The sequence below is a fragment of the Cryptomeria japonica genome, unplaced genomic scaffold (assembly GCF_030272615.1).
Source record: "Cryptomeria japonica unplaced genomic scaffold, Sugi_1.0 HiC_scaffold_255, whole genome shotgun sequence".
NCBI classification, from domain to species: domain Eukaryota; kingdom Viridiplantae; phylum Streptophyta; class Pinopsida; order Cupressales; family Cupressaceae; genus Cryptomeria; species Cryptomeria japonica.
In genome coordinates, this window is record NW_026729077.1 from 97,501 (window position 1) to 117,500 (window position 20,000).

The 20,000-nt window shown below is 60.5% G+C and overlaps 2 non-coding genes across 2 annotated transcripts; both read right to left on the bottom strand.

The window, feature by feature from the left end:
* Positions 1-1,270: 1,270 nt before the first annotated feature.
* On the bottom strand, positions 1,271-1,389 carry LOC131869639 (5S ribosomal RNA). Its single transcript, XR_009368021.1, has one exon. It is a non-coding gene; the product is annotated as a 5S ribosomal RNA (ribosomal RNA).
* A 5,940-nt stretch (positions 1,390-7,329) lies between these two features.
* Positions 7,330-7,448, bottom strand: LOC131869640 (5S ribosomal RNA). Its single transcript, XR_009368022.1, has one exon. It is a non-coding gene; the product is annotated as a 5S ribosomal RNA (ribosomal RNA).
* Positions 7,449-20,000: the final 12,552 nt, after the last annotated feature.

The window sequence follows — 20,000 nt, forward strand, 5'->3', positions numbered from 1 at the left end:
TTCGCCAGGGTGGGCACCTCGGTGCGCACACCTTCTCAATGTTTTCTTGCCTTTTCTGGAAATTGGTGAAGGCAGCGCATCAAAGGTGCGCACCTCGGTGTGCTCCGAGGTGCGAACCCGAGAGCGCTCCGAGGTGCCCACGAAGTCGAAAGTCGGGTTAATTGCATTGTTTTCCCCGGGTGCGCTCCGAGGTGCGCAACATCGGTGCGCACCAAGGAGGGCTCCGAAGTGTGCTCCAAGGTGCGCACGATTCGGAGCTCGGTTTGCCCGGGGTGCGCACACCTTGGCTGGGTTGCGCACCCTTTGTGCGCTCCAAGGTGCGCACGAAGTCGGAGCTCGGTTTGCCCCGGGTGCGCACCTTCGCCAGGGTGCGCACCTTGATGCGCACGCCTTGGCTGGGCTGCGCACCTTGGTGGGCGCCATGGTGCGCACCTTTCGTGCGCTCCAAGGTGCGCACGAAGTCGGAGCTCGGTTTGCCCCGGGTGCGCACCTTGGTGGGCGCCATGGTGCACTCCGAGGTGCCCAAGATTGGTGCGCACCAAGGAGCGCTCCGAAGTGCGCTCCAAGGTGCGCAGGTGCGCGCGAAGTCGAAAGTTGGGTTAATTGTCCGGTTTGCCTCGGGTGCGCACCTTGCGTGCACCTTCGCCAGGGTGGGCGCCTTGGTGCGCACACCTTGGCTGGGCTGCGCACCCGGGCGCGCACACCTTGGCACCCGCGTTTCCTTCATTTTAAATTTTTTTTTTTTACAATCTCTCAAGTGGGAAATTCTATAATCTCAACTTTTTTTGCCTTTTCAGGAAACTTTTGAATGGAGCGCATCATTGGTGCGCTCCGAAGTGTGCTCCAAGGTGCGCACCTCTGGTGTGCTCCAAAGCTCTCTCTAGCTGCGTGCACCTGCCCCGGCCGCGCACCCGGCCCCGCCCAGCTTCGCTCACCTGTCCCGGGCGTCTGGTGCGGAACCTTAGAGTAAGAAACATCACCGTGCACCTTGGCCAACGTGCGCGACTCGACCGAGCGCGCACTGGCCGAGGTGCACACCGATTTCACCTGGGTGCGCGCGCAGCACCTCGGGCGCACCGGGGTGCGCGCACAACGCCCGGGTTGCACCGTGGCCTGTGTGCTCGGGGCGCCTCGGGTGCGCGCTCGGTGTCGCCCCCGCGCGCGCGGTAGTGCGGGCAGCGCACCCCGGCCCGGCCCGGCCCCGACGAGAACGCAAACGGGCAAAAGGTTTATTCAAATAGCATTGCGACGCCCGGCGAAAAACTAAAAAAGGGTGCAACACCGGGACTTCCCGGGAGGTCACCCATCCCAGTACTACTCCGGCCCAAGCGCGCTTAACTGCGGAGTTCTGATGGGATCCGGTGCACTAACGCTGGTATGATCGCACCCGTTATGAGCTTGTCGCAGTGTGTACTTAGCAAACCGCGACCCACGTGCGAATCCACCCCGGCCACCCACCCCCGTCGAGGTGCACACCCTCCCTCGCGAAGTGCGCCCCGTTCGCCAAGTGTGAGCCCTGCCCGGGTGCGCGCACCTTGCTAGGGCGTCGGGTGTGCACCCGGCCCGGCCTACGTGCGTGCACCTGGACGGGGCGTCGTGTGCGTGCAGTGTCCCGTCTGCAACGCGGTGCCCACACACCACCTCGGGCGCAACGACCTGCGCTCACATGTGGGCCGAGTGCACCTTGGTGCATGTTCGGGGCGCCTCGGGTGCACGCTCGATCTTGCCCCGGTGCACCAAGGCGCTCGGTTTGCCCCGGGTGCGCACTTGGTGCAAGGTGGGCACCCAAAATAGGGATCAAGCACCAAAACACAAGTTTCGGGATGCAAAATGGGACCCAAGGACCACAAATGCGTTCCAAGACCCATGATGGGTCCACGAGAACAAAAATGTGTTCCGAGACTTAATAAACAAATATTGGGTTTTAGGAGAAGAAACATGCTCTGATGCCCAAAACGAGAATCGACCCCGAAAAGGCCACAGGCCAAAAGTGGGATGCGAGACAAAAAAAAATGGGACCCGAGGACCAAAATTGGGTTCCCAGGTCGAAGACAGGGCAACCGGACAAGAAACGACCTCTAAGGCTCGAAATGAGTCCCGACGACTAAAACTTGACAAGAAGCACCCATCAGGCACCCAACTCGACACCCATGGGATGCCGACCCACCCGGGCTTCCACCTAGCACACCTTGGCACCCACCCACCCTCGCACCCAACCTCGCACCCAACTTAGCACCTTTGAACCCACATTGGCACTCACCCTGACCCTGGCACCTTGGAACCCACATTGGCACTCACCTTGACCCTGGCACCCACCTTTGCACTCACCTTGGGACCCACCCTGGCTCCCACCTCGGCACCCACCCAGACACCCACCTTGGTTCCTTGGCACCCACCTTGGATCCTTGGCACCCACCCCGACACCCACCTTGGCACGCAACTTGGCTACTTGCCACCCACCTTGGCTCCTTGACGCCCACCCCGACAACCACCCCGTGACCTACCCTGGCTAGGGTTGGTGCACACCCACCCTGGTGCCCACCTTGGCACCCACCCCATGACCCACCTTGGCACGCACCTTAGTACCCACCCCGTTACCCACCCTAGGACCCACCCCGTGACCCACCTTGGCCAGGGTGGGTGCCTTGGTGCGCACAACTTGCCTGGGCTGCACACCAGGGCGGGCTCAAGATGGCACCCGCGTTCCGTTTTTTTCACTATCTTTCAAAACGGAAATTTTAAAATCTCGTTTTTTTTTTTTTTTTGCCTTTTCTGGAAATTAGTGAAGGCAGCGCATCAAAGGTGCGCAATGCTGGTGCGAACCCGGGAGCGCTCCGATGTGTGCTCCAAGGTGCGGCGTGCACGAAGTCCGAGCCCGGCTTGCCCCGGGTGCGCACCTCGCGTGCACCTTCGCCGGGGTGAGCACCTTGGCTGGGTTGCGCGCCCTGGTGCGCACCAAGGAGCGCTCTGAAGTGTGCTCCAAGGTGCGGCGTGCACGAAGTCGGAGCTCGGTTTGCCCCGGGTGTGCACCTCGGGTGCGCACCTCGCGTGCACCTTCGCTGCGGTGGGCACCTTGGCTGGGTTGCGCGCCTTGGTGGGCACCATGCAGTGCACGAAGTCGGAGCCCGGTTTGCCCCGGGCGCGCACCTCCGCCAGGGTGGGCACCTTGGTGCGCACAACTTGCCTGGGCTGCGCACCAGGAAGGGCTCAAGATGGCACCCGCGTTCCGTTTTTTTCACTATCTTTCAGAACGGAAATTTTAAAATATCGTTTTTTTTTGCCTTTTCTGGAAATTAGTGAAGGCAGCGCATCAAAGGTGCGCAACGCTGGTGCGAACCTGGGAGCGCTCCGATGTGTGCTCCAAGGTGCGGCGTGCACGAAGTCGGAGCCCGGTTTGCCCCGGGTGCGCCCTGGTGGGCACCATGGTGCGCACCAAGGAGCGCTCCGAAGTGTGCTCCAAGGTGCGGCCTGCACGAAGTCGGAGCCCGGTTTGCCCCGGGCGTGCACCGCGGGTGGGCACCTTGGTGCGCATGCCTTGCCTGGGCTGCGCACCAGGGCGGGCTCAAGATGGCACCCGCGTTCCGTTTTTTTCACTATCTTTCAAAACGGAAATTTTAAAATCTCATTTTTTTTTGCCTTTTCTGGAAATTAGTGAAGGCAGCGCATCAAAGGTGCGCACCTCGCTGCCCACCACGGTGCGCAACGCCGGTGGGCACCCGGGAGTGCTTCGAAGTGTGCTCCAAGGTGCTGCGTGCACGTTGTCGGAGCCCGGTTTGCCCCGGGTGCGCACCTCGCGTGCACCTTCGTCGGGGTGGGCACCTTGGCTGGGTTTGCCCCGGCTGCGCTCCGAAGCGGGGTTATTGGAGCGCCGCCTCTTTTTTTGTCGGAGCGTTTGGTGGGGTTTCTCGCATTGGCTCTTCCCAGGCCCGGTTGCCACCCTGGCGCGCACGAAGTCGGAAGTAGGGTTAATTGCCCGGGTGCGCACCTTTGCCAGGGTGGGCACCTTACCTGGGCTGTGCACCAGGGCGGGCTCAAGATGGCACCCGCGTTCCGTTTTTTTCACTATCTTTCAAAACGGAAATTTTAAAATCTCCTCTTTTTTTTGCCTTTTCTGGAAATTAGTGAAGGCAGCGCATCAAAGGTGCGCACCTCGCTGCCCACCTTGGTGTGCTCTGAGGTGCGCACCCGGGAGCGCTACGAAGTGTGCTCCAAGGTGCGGCGTGCACGTTGTCGGAGCCCGGTTTGCCCCGGGTGCGCACCTCGCCTGCACCTTGGCCGGGGTGGGCACCCTGGCTGGGTTTGCCCAGGGTGCGCTCCGAAGCGGGGTTACTGGAGCGCCCCCTCTTTTTTTGTCAGAGCGTTTGGTGGGGTTTCTCGCATTGGCTCTTCCCAGGCCCGGTTGTTGGGTGCGCTCCCACCCTGGCGCGCGCGAAGTTGGAAGTTGGGTTAATTGCCCGGGCGCGCACCTTCGCCAGGGTGGGCACCTTGGTGCGCACACCTTGGCTGGGCTGCGCACCAGGGCGGGCTCAAGATGGCACCAGCATTCCCTTTTTCTCACTATCTTTCAAAACGGAAATTTTAAAATCTCGTTTTTTTTTGCCTTTTATGGAAATTAGTGAAGGCATCGCATCAAAGGTGCGCACCTCGCTGCCCACCTTGGTGTGCTCCGAGGTGCCCACCACGGTGCGCTCCGAGGTGCCCACCACGGTGCGCTCCGAGGTGCCCACCACGGTGCGCAACGCCGGTGCGAACCCGGGAGCGCCCCGATGTGTGCTCCAAGGTGCGGCGTGCACGAAGCCGGACCCCGGTTTGCCCCGGGTGCGCACCTCGCGTGCACCTTGGTGCGCACACCTTGGCTGGGTTGCGCGGCCTGGTGGGCACCATGGTGCGCACCAAGGAGTGCTCCAAAGTGTGCTCCAAGGTGCGGCGTGCACGAAGTCCTAGCCCGGTTTGCCCCGGGTGCGCACCTTCGCCGCGGTGGGCACCATGGCGTGCACGAAGTCGGAGCCCGGTTTGCCCCGGGTGCGCACCTCGCGTGCACCTTCGCCGGGGTGGGCACCTCGGCTGGGTTGCGCGCCCTGGTGCGCACCAAGGAGCGCTCCGAAGTGTGCTCCAAGGTGCGGCGTGCACGAAGTCGGAGCCCGGTTTGCCCCGGGTGCGCACCTTCGCCGCGGTGGGCACCCTGGTGCGCACCATGGCGTGCACGAAGTCGGAGCCCGGTTTGCCCCGGGTGCGCACCTCGCGTGCACCTTCGGCGGGGTTGCGCGCCCTGGTGCGCACCAAGGAGCGCTCCGAAGTGTGCTCCAAGGTGCGGCGTGCACGAAGTCGGAGCCCGGTTTGCCCCGGGTGCGCACCTCGCGTGCACCTTCGGCGGGGTTGCGCGCCCTGGTGGGCACCATGGTGCGCACCAAGGAGCGCTCCGAAGTGTGCTCCAAGGTGCGGCGTGCACGAAGTCGGAGCCCGGTTTGCCCCGGGTGCGCACCTCGCGTGCACCTTCGCCGCGGTGGGCACCATGGCGTGCACGAAGTCGGAGCCCGGTTTGCCCCGGGTGCGCACCTCGCGTGCACCTTCGCCGGGGTGGGCACCTCGGCTGGGTTGCGCGCCCTGGTGCGCACCAAGGAGCGCTCCGAAGTGTGCTCCAAGGTGCGGCGTGCACGAAGTCGGAGCCCGGTTTGCCCCGGGTGCGCACCTCGCGTGCACCTTCGCCGCGGTGGGCACCATGGCGTGCACGAAGTCGGAGCCCGGTTTGCCCCGGGTGCGCACCCCGCGTGCACCTTCGCCGGGGTGGGCACCTCGGCTGGGTTGCGCGCCCTGGTGCGCACCAAGGAGCGCTCCGAAGTGTGCTCCAAGGTGCGGCGTGCACGAAGTCGGAGCCCGGTTTGCCCCGGGTGCGCACCTCGCGTGCACCTTCGCCGCGGTGGGCACCTTGGCTGGGTTGGGCACCATTGAGCGCTCCGAAGTGTGCTCCAAGGTGCGCACCATGGCCCTCCAAGGTGCGCAGCATGGCGTGCACGAAGTCGGAGCCCGGTTTGCCCCGGGTGCGCACCTCGCGTGCACCTTCGCCAGGGTGGGCACCTCGGTGCGCACACCTTCTCAATGTTTTCTTGCCTTTTCTGGAAATTGGTGAAGGCAGCGCATCAAAGGTGCGCACCTCGGTGTGCTCCGAGGTGCGAACCCGAGAGCGCTCCGAGGTGCCCACGAAGTCGAAAGTCGGGTTAATTGCATTGTTTTCCCCGGGTGCGCTCCGAGGTGCGCAACATCGGTGCGCACCAAGGAGGGCTCCGAAGTGTGCTCCAAGGTGCGCACGATTCGGAGCTCGGTTTGCCCGGGGTGCGCACACCTTGGCTGGGTTGCGCACCCTTTGTGCGCTCCAAGGTGCGCACGAAGTCGGAGCTCGGTTTGCCCCGGGTGCGCACCTTCGCCAGGGTGCGCACCTTGATGCGCACGCCTTGGCTGGGCTGCGCACCTTGGTGGGCGCCATGGTGCGCACCTTTCGTGCGCTCCAAGGTGCGCACGAAGTCGGAGCTCGGTTTGCCCCGGGTGCGCACCTTGGTGGGCGCCATGGTGCACTCCGAGGTGCCCAAGATTGGTGCGCACCAAGGAGCGCTCCGAAGTGCGCTCCAAGGTGCGCAGGTGCGCGCGAAGTCGAAAGTTGGGTTAATTGTCCGGTTTGCCTCGGGTGCGCACCTTGCGTGCACCTTCGCCAGGGTGGGCGCCTTGGTGCGCACACCTTGGCTGGGCTGCGCACCCGGGCGCGCACACCTTGGCACCCGCGTTTCCTTCATTTTAAATTTTTTTTTTTTACAATCTCTCAAGTGGGAAATTCTATAATCTCAACTTTTTTTGCCTTTTCAGGAAACTTTTGAATGGAGCGCATCATTGGTGCGCTCCGAAGTGTGCTCCAAGGTGCGCACCTCTGGTGTGCTCCAAAGCTCTCTCCAGCTGCGTGCACCTGCCCCGGCCGCGCACCCGGCCCCGCCCAGCTTCGCTCACCTGTCCCGGGCGTCTGGTGCGGAACCTTAGAGTAAGAAACATCACCGTGCACCTTGGCCAACGTGCGCGACTCGACCGAGCGCGCACTGGCCGAGGTGCACACCGATTTCACCTGGGTGCGCGCGCAGCACCTCGGGCGCACCGGGGTGCGCGCACAACGCCCGGGTTGCACCGTGGCCTGTGTGCTCGGGGCGCCTCGGGTGCGCGCTCGGTGTCGCCCCCCGCGCGCGCGGTAGTGCGGGCAGCGCACCCCGGCCCGGCCCGGCCCCGACGAGAACGCAAACGGGCAAAAGGTTTATTCAAATAGCATTGCGACGCCCGGCGAAAAACTAAGAAAGGGTGCAACACCGGGACTTCCCGGGAGGTCACCCATCCCAGTACTACTCCGGCCCAAGCGCGCTTAACTGCGGAGTTCTGATGGGATCCGGTGCACTAACGCTGGTATGATCGCACCCGTTATGAGCTTGTCGCAGTGTGTACTTAGCAAACCGCGACCCACGTGCGAATCCACCCCGGCCACCCACCCCCGTCGAGGTGCACACCCTCCCTCGCGAAGTGCGCCCCGTTCGCCAAGTGTGAGCCCTGCCCGGGTGCGCGCACCTTGCTAGGGCGTCGGGTGTGCACCCGGCCCGGCCTACGTGCGTGCACCTGGACGGGGCGTCGTGTGCGTGCAGTGTCCCGTCTGCAACGCGGTGCCCACACACCACCTCGGGCGCAACGACCTGCGCTCACATGTGGGCCGAGTGCACCTTGGTGCATGTTCGGGGCGCCTCGGGTGCACGCTCGATCTTGCCCCGGTGCACCAAGGCGCTCGGTTTGCCCCGGGTGCGCACTTGGTGCAAGGTGGGCACCCAAAATAGGGATCAAGCACCAAAACACAAGTTTCGGGATGCAAAATGGGACCCAAGGACCACAAATGCGTTCCAAGACCCATGATGGGTCCACGAGAACAAAAATGTGTTCCGAGACTTAATAAACAAATATTGGGTTTTAGGAGAAGAAACATGCTCTGATGCCCAAAACGAGAATCGACCCCGAAAAGGCCACAGGCCAAAAGTGGGATGCGAGACAAAAAAAAATGGGACCCGAGGACCAAAATTGGGTTCCCAGGTCGAAGACAGGGCAACCGGACAAGAAACGACCTCTAAGGCTCGAAATGAGTCCCGACGACTAAAACTTGACAAGAAGCACCCATCAGGCACCCAACTCGACACCCATGGGATGCCGACCCACCCGGGCTTCCACCTAGCACACCTTGGCACCCACCCACCCTCGCACCCAACCTCGCACCCAACTTAGCACCTTTGAACCCACATTGGCACTCACCCTGACCCTGGCACCTTGGAACCCACATTGGCACTCACCTTGACCCTGGCACCCACCTTTGCACTCACCTTGGGACCCACCCTGGCTCCCACCTCGGCACCCACCCAGACACCCACCTTGGTTCCTTGGCACCCACCTTGGATCCTTGGCACCCACCCCGACACCCACCTTGGCACGCAACTTGGCTACTTGCCACCCACCTTGGCTCCTTGACGCCCACCCCGACAACCACCCCGTGACCTACCCTGGCTAGGGTTGGTGCACACCCACCCTGGTGCCCACCTTGGCACCCACCCCATGACCCACCTTGGCACGCACCTTAGTACCCACCCTGTTACCCACCCTAGGACCCACCCCGTGACCCACCTTGGCCAGGGTGGGTGCACCCACCCTGGTGCCCACCTTGGCACCCACCCATCCTAGCACCCAGCCTGTGACCGGGCTTGGAACCCAACCTTGCACCCGTCTTGGCCAGTGTGGGTGCGCACCCATCCTGGCACCCACGTTGTGACACACCCTTTAACCCACGCACCCTAGCAGCCACGTTGGCACCCACCTTGGAACACAACCTAGCAACTTGGCACCCACCCCGTGACCCACCTTGGCATCCACCATAGCAGTCGCCCACTTGGCACCCACCTTGGAACCCAAGTTGGCACCCACCTCGGCACCCACCTTGACACTTGTGGACCCACCTTGCCACTCACCCTAGCATCGACCCATCCTAGCACCCACCCTGGCACCTTTGCACCCTAGCACTCACCCATCCTAGCACCTAACCTGTGACCCACCTTGACACTCACCCTCGCACCCACCTTGGAACCCAACCTAGCACCCACCCACCCTGACACCAACCCTAGCACCTACCCACCCTTGCACCCACCCTGTGACCCATCTTGGCACCCACCCATCCTACCACTCAACCTATCACCCACCTTCTCACCCACCTTGGCATCCACCTTAGCACCCACCCACACTGGCACCTTGGCACCCACCTCGGGCAAGGTGGGTGCACACCCACCCTGACACCCAATTTAGAACCAACCGAGCATGTTACCCACCTTGGCACCCACATTGCAGCCCACCCTAGTACCCACCCTATGACCCACATTGGCATCCACACCCTAGCACCCAGGCACCTCGACACCCGCCTTGACACGCACCCTAGCACTAAACCTGTGACCCACCTTGGAACTCACCCTAGAACCCACCCACCCTGTGAACCACCTTGGCATCCACCTTAGCACCCACCCACCTTGGCACCCACTCTAGCACTCACCCATCCTAACACCCAACTTGTTACCCACCTTGGCACCCGCCCTCGCGTCCACCTTGAAACCCACCCTAGCACCCACCCACGCAGGAGCCCACCTTGGCACCCAACCTAACACCCACGCATCCTGGCACCCAACTTGTGACCCACCTTGGAACCCACCCTAGTACCCACCTTTGAACCCACTATATCACCAACCCACCTTGGCACCCACCCTATGACCCTCTTTGGAATCCACCCTAGCACGCACCCACCCTGGCACCCACCATGGAGCGCACCCTAGCACCCACCCACCTCGGCACGCACCTCAACACCCACCTTGGTGTGCGCACTGCGCCAACCTCTCAAAGACCCTATGTGGTGCGCTCCAAAGTGTACACCTTTGGTGCGCTCCAAGGTGCGCACCTTTGGTGCACACCGAGGTGCACACCAAAGTGTGCACCGAGGTGAGCACCAAAGTGCACTCCAAGGTGCACACCAAGGCGTGCACCTTTGGTGCGGTCAATGCAAACGAATTCGGAAGTTGGGGTCGATGTCCTAATCGCTGCTGCAGACTACACGTATGAGAATCGGACAAATAGCTTTATATAGGGGAGGTGTTGCGTTTGATGGGTCGACTCCCCTGGTTGTGTGCACTGCACCAACTTCAAAGACCCTGTCTTGTTTAAGAAGTCAAAAGTTGGGGTGGATGTCCTAATCATTGCTGCAGTCTACGCATGTATGAGAATCAGACAAATAGCTTATATAGGGGAGGTGTTGCATTCGGTGGGTTGACTCCCCTGGTTGTGCGCACTGCGCCAACCTCAAAGACCCCGCATAGCAGAAGAAGTCGGAAGTCGGATTTTGGTGAGCACCAAGGCGTGCACCTTTGGTGCGGTCAACGCAGACGAATTCAGAAGTTGGGGTGGATGTCCTAATCGTTGTTGCAGGCTACACATGTATGAGAATCAGACAAATAGCTTATATAGGGGAGGTGTTGGGTTTGATGGGTCAACTCCCTTGGTTGTGCGCATTACGCCAACCTCAAAGACCTTGTTTTCGTTAAGAAGTCAAAAGTTGGGGTCAATGTCCTAATGGCTCCTGTAGGCTACACATGTATGAGAATCGGACAAATAGCTTATATAGGGGAGGTGTTGGGTTTGATGGGTCGACTCCCCTGGTTGTGCGCATTACGTCAACCTCAAAGACCTTGTTTTCGTTAAGAAGTCAAAAGTTGGGGTCGATGTCCTAATTGCTCCTGTAGACTACACATGTATGAGAATCAGACAAATAGCTTATATAGGGGAGGTGTTGGGTTTGATGGGTTGACTCCCCTAGTTGTTCGCATTACACCAACCTCAAAGACCTTGTTTTCGTTTAGAAGCCGAAAGTTGGGGTCGATGTCCTAATTGCTCCTGCAGGCTACGCATGTATGAGAATCAGACAAATAGCTTATATAGGGGAGGTGTTGGGTTTGATGGGTCGACTCCCCTGGTTGTGCGCATTGCGCCAACCTCAAAGACCCTGCATTGCGGATGAAGTCGAAAGTCAGAGTTTGGTGTGCTACAAGGTGTGGTCGAAGGTGCTCACCTAGGTGTGCACCTTTGGAGCGCAGGAAAAGTGCCCTCCAAAAGTGCGCACCTTTGGAGTGCACAAAAGTGCCCTCCAAAAGTGCGCACCTTTGGAGCGCACAAAAGTGCCCTCCAAAAAGTGCCCTCCAAAAGTGCGCACCTTTGGAGCGCACAAAAGTGCCCTCCAAAAAGTGCCCTCCAAAAGTGCGCACCTTTGGAGTGCAGAAAAGTGCCCTCCAAAAAGTGCCCTCCAAAAGTGTGCACCTTTGGAGTGCACAAAAGTGCCCTCCAAAAGTGCGCACCTTTGGAGCGCAGAAAAGTGCCCTCCAAAAAGTGCCCTCCAAAAGTGCGCACCTTTGGAGCGCAGAAAAGTGCCCTCCAAAAAGTGCCCTCCAAAAGTGCGCACCTTTGGAGCGCAGAAAAGTGCCCTCCAAAAAGTGCCCTCCAAAAGTGCGCACCTTTGGAGCGCAGAAAAGTGCCCTCCAAAAAGTGCCCTCCAAAAGTGCGCACCTTTGGAGCGCACAAAAGTGCCCTCCAAAAAGTGCCCTCCAAAAGTGCGCACCTTTGGAGCGCACAAAAGTGCCCTCCAAAAGTGCGCACCTTTGGAGCGCACAAAAGTGCCCTCCAAAAGTGCGCACTTTTGGTGCGCACCAAGGCGCTGGTTCGGTCGTTGCAGGCGAGTTCGGAAGTTGGGGTCGATGTCCTGAGCGGAGGTGCAAACTACACAGGTGTCGGAATCGGACAAATAGCTTATATAGGGGAGGTGTATGCTTCGATGGGTCGACTCCCCAGGTTGAGCGCACCGCGCCAACCTCAAAGACCCTACGGTATGGATGAAGTCGGAAGTTGGGTCCGATGACCGATTCGATTAGTAGGTATGCTCATGAGGTCGGAATTTGGGTCCGATGACCTGCCATGTGCAGGAAGGCGAATGTTGGCACTGTGCGTTGCAAGGTGCACACCAAGGTGCTGGTGCGGTCTTTTTAGTCGAGTTCGGAAGTTGGGGTCGATGTCCTGATCGGAGGTGCAAGCTACACAGGTGTGGGAATCGGACAAATAGCTTATATAGGGGAGGTGTATGCTTCGTTGGGTCGACTCCCCGGGTTGAGCGCACCGCGCCAACCTCAAAGACCCTACGGTATGGATGAAGTCGGAAGTTGGGTCCGATGACCGATTCGATATGTAGGCATACTCGCGAGGTCGGAATTTGGGTCCGATGACCTGCCATGTGCAGGAAGGCGAATGTTGGCACTGTGCGTTGCAAGGTGCGCACCAAGGCGCTGGTTCGGTCGTTGCAGGCGAGTTCGGAAGTTGGGGTCGATGTCCTGATCGGAGGTGCAAACTACACAGGTGTGGGAATCGGACAAATAGCTTATATAGGGGAGGTGTATGCTTCGTTGGGTCGACTCCCCGGGTTGAGCGCACCGCGCCAACCTCAAAGACCCTACGGTATGGATGAAGTCGGAAGTTGTGTCCGATGACCGATTCGATATGTAGGCATACTCGCGAGGTCGGAATTTGGGTCCGATGACCTGCCATGTGCAGGAAGGCGAATGTTGGGACTGTGCGTCGCAAGGTGCGCACCAAGGCGCTGGTGCCGTCGTTGCAGTCGAGTTCGGAAGTTGGGGTCGATGTCCTGGTCAGAGGTGCAAACTACACAGGTGTGGGAATCGGACAAATAGCTTATATAGGGGAGGTGTATGCTTCGATGGGTCGACTCCCCGGGTTGAGCGCACCGCGCCAACCTCAAAGACCCTACAGTATGGATGAAGTCGGAAGTTGGGTCCGATGACCGATTCGATACGTAGGCATATTGGCGAGGTCTGAATTTGTGTCCGATGACCTGCCATGCGCAGGAAGGCGGAATTTGGGTCCGATGACCGAGTTGATGGCGTGCCATGCGCAGAAAGGCGGAATTTGGGTCCGATGACCGAGTTGATGTTGATGGCCCGCCATGCACAGGAAGGCGGAATTTGGGTCCGATGACCGATTTGAAGGCGTGCCATGCGCAGAAAGGCGGAGTTTGGGTCCGATGACCGAGTTGATATTGATGGCCCGCCATGCGCAGGAAGGCGGAATTTGGGTCCGATGACCTGACATACGCATGGAGTCCGACTCGGGGGCCGATGTTCGATTCGATGACTTGCATTGTGGGTAAAGTCGGAAGTTGTGGTCTTTGACCCGATTCGATGACCAGACTTCGGCTGCTTGAGAATCGGACAAATAACTTATATAGGGGAGGTAGTGTTCTCGAGCATCCTCCCCCCGTGCCCGTTTATGTCGATTGATGCTGGTGCTCGACTGGTTGGAGCGCTCGGATGCAAAAATCTTGCACCAGGATTTATCGATTGTGATGGACACGGCAAGTCTCCTGATTGCTATGCAGGAGCTCATCGTGAATCTCTATGCGGCCTTGGTATGGACTCGACCTGCGGAATGGTTCGGCAATGGTAGTCGCTCCAACACGTCCTTGCAATGGCCACAGAGGTGATTCGACTAGAGCTCCAGTCTAGCTTTTGGGTTGCTTGGCGGACTGGTATAGCCGCGATCGAGTTCCGGCCATGAACGTTTTAGATAGCTCTTGGGCTTTCTGGGACGGAAGTCGGAAGTTTGGGCTGTTGTCCGATTTGATGACCATTCTTCGGATGTGTGAGAATCGGACAAATAACTTATATAGGGGACTGTGTTGTCTCACGCAGCCCCCTCCGTGCCCCTCTATCTCGACCGATGTTGGTGCTTGAAAGGGTTGGGATCGCTCGGATTTATAAACGTGCACCACCATTTGTCGAGTGTGAGGGACGCGGCAGGTCTCCTAAATGCTGTACGGGCGCTCTCTGAGAATCTCTATCCGGCCTCGACACAGACTAGTCTTGCTGAATGGTTTGGCACTGGTAGTCGATCCAACACGTCGTTGTTGTGGCCGCCTAGGCGATTCGATTCGAGCCCCCGTCTAGCTTTTGGGTTGCTTGGCGGATTTTGCCCTATCCGCAAGTGAGCTCGGTCCCTAAACGTTCGAGAAACCCGATTGCTATGCGCCGACTCTCTTTCTTGCGAGCCTCCATCTAGCTTTTGGGTCTCTACGGAACGGAAGTCGGAATCTGGGACCGTTGTTTGATTCGACGAGGCAGACTACGGTTGTGCGAGAATCGGACAAATAACTTATATAGGGGAGGTGTTGACTGGAGCATTCTCCCCCGTGCCCCTCTAACTCGACCAATGCTGGCGCTCGAACGGTGGTAGCGCTCGGATTTTCGTTGAGCGCCAGCATTGGTCGATTTAGAGGGGCATGCGAGATTCCCGAATGCTATGCGAGGGCTCTAACGGAAATGTCTATTGGTTTCGGTATGGATGCAATTGCGAGTGGTTCGGCAAAGGTAGTCGTTCCGATGCGTCCATGTCGTGGCCAAATCGATAATTCGATTTGAGCCCTCGTATAGCATTTGGGTCTCTCGATGTGATTCCGCATTCCAGTCCCTTTGGGCACTGCTTGAGCCGCATCCCAGGGGGTTCCCTTCCCAATAATCTGCCTCGCAACCCGATTGCTATGCGGTGAGGCTCCTCGGCCGCCTCGGAACTATCTGTGTATCAGACGCATCGCGGGATAAGGGGTTGGCAACGGTAGTCGCCCCAAGCGCGTCCGATGCTTGGACCATTCCGAGGCGGCCCTGAAGCCTCTTCCGTCTAGCCGTTGGGTCCTTCTCGCCGCATCCCTTGCCTCGCACCCCGATTGCTATGCGGTGAGGCTCCTCGGCCGCCTTGGAACTATCTGTGTATCAGACGCATCGCGGGATAAGGGGTTGTCACTGGTAGTCGCCCCAAGCGCGTCCGATGCTTGGACCATTCCGAGGCGGCCCTGAAGCCTCTTCCGTCTAGCCGTTGGGTCCTTCTCGCCGCATCCCTCGACTCGCACCCCGATTGCTATGCGGTGAGGCTCCTCGGCCGCCTTGGAACTATCTGTGTATCGGACGCGTCGCGGGATAAGGGGTTGTCACTGGTAGTCGCCCCAAGCGCGTCCGATGCTTGGACCATTCCGAGGCGGCCCTGAAGCCTCTTCCGTCTAGCCGTTGGGTCCTTCTCGCCGCATCCCTCGCCTCGCACCCCGATTGCTATGCGGTGAGGCTCCTCGGCCGCCTTGGAACTATCTGTGTATCGGACGCGTCGCGGGATAAGGGGTTGTCACTGGTAGTCGCCCCAAGCGCGTGCGATGCATGGACCATTCCCAGGCGGCCCTGAAGCCTCTTCCGTCTAGCCGTTGGGTCCTTCTCGCCGCATCCCTCGCCTCGCACCCCGATTGCTATGCGGTGAGGCTCCTCGGCCGCCTTGGAACTATCTGTGTATCGGACGCGTCGCGGGATAAGGGGTTGTCACTGGTAGTCGCCCCAAGCGCGTCCGATGCTTGGACCATTCCGAGGCGGCCCTGAAGCCTCTTCCGTCTAGCCGTTGGGTCCTTCTCGCCGCATCCCTCGCCTCGCACCCCGATTGCTATGCGGTGAGGCTCCTCGGCCGCCTTGGAACTATCTGTGTATCGGACGCGTCGCGGGATAAGGGGTTGTCACTGGTAGTCGCCCCAAGCGCGTCCGATGCTTGGACCATTCCGAGGCGGCCCTGAAGCCTCTTCCGTCTAGCCGTTGGGTCCTTCTCGCCGCATCCCTCGCCTCGCACCCCGATTGCTATGCGGTGAGGCTCCTCGGCCGCCTTGGAACTATCTGTGTATCGGACGCGTCGCGGGATAAGGGGTTGTCACTGGTAGTCGCCCCAAGCGCGTCCGATGCTTGGACCATTCCGAGGCGGCCCTGAAGCCTCTTCCGTCTAGCCGTTGGGTCCTTCTCGCCGCATCCCTCGCCTCGCACCCCGATTGCTATGCGGTGAGGCTCCTCGGCCGCCTTGGAACTATCTGTGTATCGGACGCATCGCGGGATAAGGGGTTGTCACTGGTAGTCGCCCCAAGCGCGTCCGATGCTTGGACCATTCCGAGGCGGCCCTGAAGCCTCTTCCGTCTAGCCGTTGGGTCCTTCTCGCCGCATCCCTCGCCTCGCACCCCGATTGCTATGCGGTGAGGCTCCTCGGCCGCCTTGGAACTATCTGTGTATCGGACGCGTCGCGGGATAAGGGGTTGTCACTGGTAGTCGCCCCAAGCGCGTCCGATGCTTGGACCATTCCGAGGCGGCCCTGAAGCCTCTTCCGTCTAGCCGTTGGGTCCTTCTCGCCGCATCCCTCGCCTCGCACCCCGATTGCTATGCGGTGAGGCTCCTCGGCCGCCTTGGAACTATCTGTGTATCGGACGCGTCGCGGGATAAGGGGTTGTCACTGGTAGTCGCCCCAAGCGCGTCCGATGCTTGGACCATTCCGAGGCGGACCTGAAGCCTCTTCCGTCTAGCCGTTGGGTCCTTCTCGCCGCATCCCTCGCCTCGCACCCCGATTGCTATGCGGTGAGGCTCCTCGGCCGCCTTGGAACTATCTGTGTATCGGACGCGTCGCGGGATAAGGGGTTGTCACTGGTAGTCGCCCCAAGCGCGTCCGATGCTTGGACCATTCCGAGGCGGCCCTGAAGCCTCTTCCGTCTAGCCGTTGGGTCCTTCTTGCCGCATCCCTCGCCTCGCACCCCGATTGCTATGCGGTGAGGCTCCTCGGCCGCCTTGGAACTATCTGTGTATCGGACGCGTCGCGGGATAAGGGGTTGTCACTGGTAGTCGCCCCAAGCGCGTCCGATGCTTGGACCATTCCGAGGCGGCCCTGAAGCCTCTTCCGTCTAGCCGTTGGGTCCTTCTCGCCGCATCCCTCGCCTCGCACCCCGATTGCTATGCGGTGAGGCTCCTCGGCCGCCTTGGAACTATCTGTGTATCGGACGCATCGCGGGATAAGGGGTTGTCACTGGTAGTCGCCCCAAGCGCGTCCGATGCTTGGACCATTCCGAGGCGGCCCTGAAGCCTCTTCCGTCTAGCCGTTGGGTCCTTCTCGCCGCATCCCTCGCCTCGCACCCCGATTGCTATGCGGTGAGGCTCCTCGGCCGCCTTGGAACTATCTGTGTATCGGACGCGTCGCGGGATAAGGGGTTGTCACTGGTAGTCGCCCCAAGCGCGTCCGATGCTTGGACCATTCCGAGGCGGACCTGAAGCCTCTTCCGTCTAGCCGTTGGGTCCTTCTCGCCGCATCCCTCGCCTCGCACCCCGATTGCTATGCGGTGAGGCTCCTCGGCCGCCTTGGAACTATCTGTGTATCGGACGCGTCGCGGGATAAGGGGTTGTCACTGGTAGTCGCCCCAAGCGCGTCCGATGCTTGGACCATTCCGAGGCGGCCCTGAAGCCTCTTCCGTCTAGCCGTTGGGTCCTTCTCGCCGCATCCCTCGCCTCGCACCCCGATTGCTATGCGGTGAGGCTCCTCGGCCGCCTTGGAACTATCTGTGTATCGGACGCGTCGCGGGATAAGGGGTTGTCACTGGTAGTCGCCCCAAGCGCGTCCGATGCTTGGACCATTCCGAGGCGGACCTGAAGCCTCTTCCCTCTAGCCGTTGGGGCTTTCTCGCCGCATCCCTCGCCTCGCACCCCGATTGCTATTCGGTGAGGCTCCTCGGCCGCCTTGGAACTATCTGTGTATCGGACGCATCGCGGGATAAGGGGTTGGCAGTGGTAGTCGCCCCAAGCGCGTCCGATGCTTGGACCATTCCGAGGCGGCCCTGCAGCCTCTTCCGTCTAGCCGTTGGGGCCATCTCGCTGCATCCCCCACCTCGCACCACGATTGCTATGCGGTGAGGCTCCTTGGCCGCCTCGGAACTATCTGTGTATCGGACGCATCGCGGGATAAGGGGTTGTCACTGGTAGTCGCCCCAAGCGCGTCCGATGCTTGGACTATTCCGAGGCGGCCCTGCAGCCTCTTCCGTCTAGCCGTTGGGGCCATCTCGCCGCATCCCCCAGCTCCTCGGCCGCCTCGGAACTATCTGTGTATCGGACGCATCGCGGGATAAGGGGTTGACAGTGGTAGTCGCCCCAAGCGCGTTCGATGCTTGGACTATTCCGAGGCGGCCCCGCAGCCTCTTCCGTCTACCCTTTGGGGCCATCTCGCCGCATCCCTCGCCTCGCACCCCGATTGCTATGCGGTGAGGCTCCTCGGCCGCCTGGGAACTATCTTCGTATCGGATGCATCGCGGGATAAGGGGTTGTCACTGGTAGTCGCCCCAAGCGCGTCCGATGCTTGGACTATTCCGAGGCGGCCCTGTGGCCTCTTCCGTCTAGCCGTTGGGGCCATCTCGCCGCATCCCTCACCTCGCACCCCCATTGCTATGCGGTGAGGCTCCTCGGCCGCCTTGGAACTGTCTTCGTATCGGAAGCATCGCGGGATAAGGGGTTGTCACTGGTAGTCGCCCCAAGCGCGTCCGATGCTTGGACTATTCCGAGGCGGCCCTGCAGCCTCTTCCGTCTAGCCGTTGGGGCCATCTCGCCGCATCCCCCACCTCGCACCCGGATTGCTATGCGGTGAGGCTCCTCGGCCGCCTTGGAACTATCTTCGTATCGGACGCATCGCGGGATAAGGGGTTGTCACTGGTAGTCGCCCCAAGCGCGTCCGATGCTTGGACTATTCCGACGCGGCCCTGTGGCCTCTTCCGTCTAGCCGTTGGGGCCATCTCGCCGCATCCCCCACCTCGCACCCCGATTGCTATGCGGTGAGGCTCCTCGGCCGCCTTGGAACCATCTTCGTATCGGACGCATCGCGGGATGAGGGGTTGTCACTGGTAGTCGCCCCAAGCGCGTCCGATGCTTGGACCATTCCGAGGCGGCCCTGAAGCCTCTTCCGTCTAGCCGTTGGGGCCTTCCCGCCCCATCCCTCGCCTCGCACCCCCGATTGCTATGCGGTGAGGCTCCTCGGCCGCCTTGGAACCATCTGTGTATCGGACGCATCGCGGGATAAGGGGTTGGCACTGGTAGTCGCCCCAAGCGCGTCCGATGCTTGGAGCATTCCGAGGTGGCCCTGAAGCCTCTTCCGTCTAGCCGTTGGGGCCTTCCCGCCCCATCCCTCGCCTCGCACCCCGATTGATATGCGGTGAGGCTCCTCGGCCGCCTTGGAACTATCTGTGTATCGGACGCATCGCGGGATAAGGGGTTGGCACTGGTAGTCGTCCCAATCGCGTCCGATGCTTGGACCATTCCGAGGCGGCCCTGCAGCCTCTTCCGTTTAGCCGTCGGGGCCTTCCCGCCGCATCCCTCGCCTCGCATCCCGATTCCTATGCGGTGAGTCTTCTCGGCCGCCGCGGAACTATACCTGTTATTGCTACTGCATCCTTCGGCTGGTAACCTCCTCTGCCGCCTTGGAACGTTCTCTTTGTCGGACGCGTCGCGGGATAAGGGGTTGGCACTGGTAGTCGCCCCAAGCGCGCCCGATGCATAGACCGCTCCGAGTTGACCTTGCTTTCAGCCTCTCACATGCATAGACCTCTCTGAGTCGACCCTGCAGCCTCTCACGTTTAGCCTTTGGAATCTCGCCTCACAACATGATTGCTATCCTTGATGCATCCCTTGCCTCGAGCCCTGATTGCTTTCTTGGCTGCATCCCTCCTCTCCTCACAGCCCGGTTGTCATCACTGCTTCATCCGTCGCTTCATGCATTCTGGCTGCTGGGCCCTTCCCACCGCACACCTCGATTGCTATCTCTTCTGCATCACACACCCCGATTGCTATCTCTGCTACATCCCTCGGCTCTCACTTCTGCATCCTTCGCCTCCCACCTCGATTGCTATCAATGCTGCATCCGTAACCTCACACCCCGATTGCTATGCGGGGAGGCTCCTTGGCCGCCTTGGAAATTTCTGTGTGTCGGACGCACCGCGGGATAAGGGGTTGGCACTGGTAGTCGCCCCAAGTGCGCCC